The following is a 2,500-nucleotide window of genomic DNA, read 5'->3' on the forward strand; positions in this document are numbered from 1 at the left end:
TTAATCTATGTCTTTTTTTCACATTGTTGTACGTGTTTAAGAAAATGTGCAACTGAAAGAAAAGAGAAAAAAAAAGAAAAACAAGAGAAAGAGAGAGAGAGAAAAGGAAAAAGTATAATAATGGGAGGGTACGAGGTGTATGAGGTTAAGGGTGGAGGGTGATGATGGGAGGGTTGGTTGTTCGATCAGAAGGAACAAACGTATAGAAATTATTCGTTGTACGTTAATGCGTCGACTGCCGTATGATTTTTTTCATCCTCATTTTTTTCTCCTACTTGTCCTACTTTTCCTTTCTCCTCGTGTTGTTTTTATTTTTATATATTTTCTTTTCTCTTCTTCTTTTTTCACATACATATATACTTTAAGTTTTTATGTCCTTCGATCGAAATTATTTAACACGTTCCTTCAGACGAAACGTAATCTCTTGTTATATTCATTGCAAATGACATGCAGTCGGCGCAAATGACGAATTAAATGCATATAATAATGTTAATAAAAAAAGAGTATGACGAGTCGATTTTATATATCGATCACGTAGCAAAGATTTTCAGATCGTTTTAAAGGGAGTTTGATAACGAGCGGACGGAAGGGTGGGGGGAGGGAGGGAAAGGGGGGTGGGAAATGCATGGAAAATAATTCTTGTGAATAAATTTTTCTCCTAAATTCAATACGTACGTACACTCATACATACATACATATATACACACAAACGTACTTATATATGTGTATATATATATATATATATATATATATACATACGTATGTACGTATATACAAGAGGAGATTTTCTATCGTTCATCGTTCAACCCGTTAAAATCCTTTCCTTCTATTTTTGACCTTTCCATCTTGTTTCATATTTATATTATTTTTATTTATTATTTTTATCCCGGTCAACGCGGAAGTCTATTATAAAAGTCACGGAGAATAACGCAAAACTCTCGTGAAATTCAGTTTGAACGTCGTTTTGTCGGTCGGATGATTCTCTCCCTCTTTTGCGTTCATCTTTTCTCTTTATCTCTCTCTCTCTCTCTCTCTCTCTCTCTCTCTCTATCTCTTTCTATCTCTTTCTTTCTTCAAAGAAGACACCAACGTGAATGCTGCTACTCTCTCGAACCTTTCTACCCTCTTCTTTCTTCTCCTCTTGCTCTACCCTTTTGAATCGTATTTTCGCGAGCGTTTGCAATTGCGTTTGCACGGTAATTTCGCTGCCGGCGGCGTGAACGACGAGAACGAACGATGGCCTGGCTGGCTGGCTTGCGAGGTCAAGTGGAACCATATTTGGCACGTTCGACCCTTCCAAACAGGAAAGGGATTTCTCTCTTCTTCTTTTTCTCTTTTTTTCTCACTCCTTTTTTTTTGTTTTTTTCCTTTTTATCGTTTCAAACGTAGTTTTCTCCGTAAAGATGGATAGACTTGTATCTCGTATAAACATCAAGCCTTAGGCACGTCGTCCAATCGAATACAATAATAATTATTAATGTAGATTGTTTCAAATCTATTTGATTATTTGCACGATCATGACCATAAAAAAAAAGAAAAAGAAAGAAAGCAAACGAACGAACAAACAAAGAACTCGTTCGCTTGTAAATGTGTCTGTTTCGATGTAAAAAACAAACAAACAGAAAAAAAAAGAAAAAAAAGAAAAAGAAATAAAGAGAGAGTGGAAATAGAATTCATCTTCCATGTACGACCAATAAATTATTATTTTACAAATACGTTGATAGGTATCATGTCAAATTCAATGTACAATTTTGTGGAAGGTATTTCGGGGCATGAGGACGAACGATAAAAAAAAAAAAAGGAAAAAAAGCATTAAAAAAAAAAGAGAGAGAGAGAGAAGAAAAAGAGGTGCCAAAAAAGCATAACCGCAAATCCATAAAGCTTCTTTTCATTTATCATGTATTTTATTTTATGTTGATTTTTTTCTTTTTTTTTCTTTTTCGTTTCCGTTTTTTTCTTTCCTTTTTCCATGTTTGTTCTCCCTCTCTCTCTCTCTCTCTCTCTCTCTCTCTCTCTCTCCTTCTCCCTCTCTCCCTCACTCCCTATTACCCTCCCTCTTTTTTTCTTCTCTTTTTATTTCAATCACCCCATCGAAATATACAGTATAATATTTAACCCGCGAGACTCGTATAAATTTACACTGGTGAACGCGACGATTGCGCTTTACCGATATTACGATAAACACAGCTGGCATAATACGCGTGGCACTTCGAGCATAGACGTGCACAGGCATGCGAGTACACGCACATGCATACTCTCATGTTCATATAAATACACACACGCGTGCTAGCACATGTATTTACTTAACGTATATGTGAATATGCTCTATGTATGTGAAAAATAAATTATGGAGATGGGAGAGAAGCCGAATGGTGCGAGTTATGTAGTGATAAAGATTTAACGTGCACGCGTTGCTGTAGTTGCTCTGTTCTCTCTCTTTTCCTCTCTTTCTCTCTCTCTCTCTTTCTCTATCTATCTATCTATCTATCTATCTCGCAGT

General features: G+C 35.9%; 1 long non-coding RNA gene across 1 annotated transcript in view; it reads left to right on the forward strand.

Moving 5' to 3' along the window:
• Positions 1 to 2,500, forward strand: part of LOC124423329 — a 101,776-nt gene that overhangs the window by 1,300 nt on the left and 97,976 nt on the right. The gene's annotated exons all lie outside the window — the stretch shown is intronic.

The sequence above is a fragment of the Vespa crabro genome, chromosome 4 (assembly GCF_910589235.1).
Source record: "Vespa crabro chromosome 4, iyVesCrab1.2, whole genome shotgun sequence".
Classification (NCBI taxonomy): domain Eukaryota; kingdom Metazoa; phylum Arthropoda; class Insecta; order Hymenoptera; family Vespidae; genus Vespa; species Vespa crabro.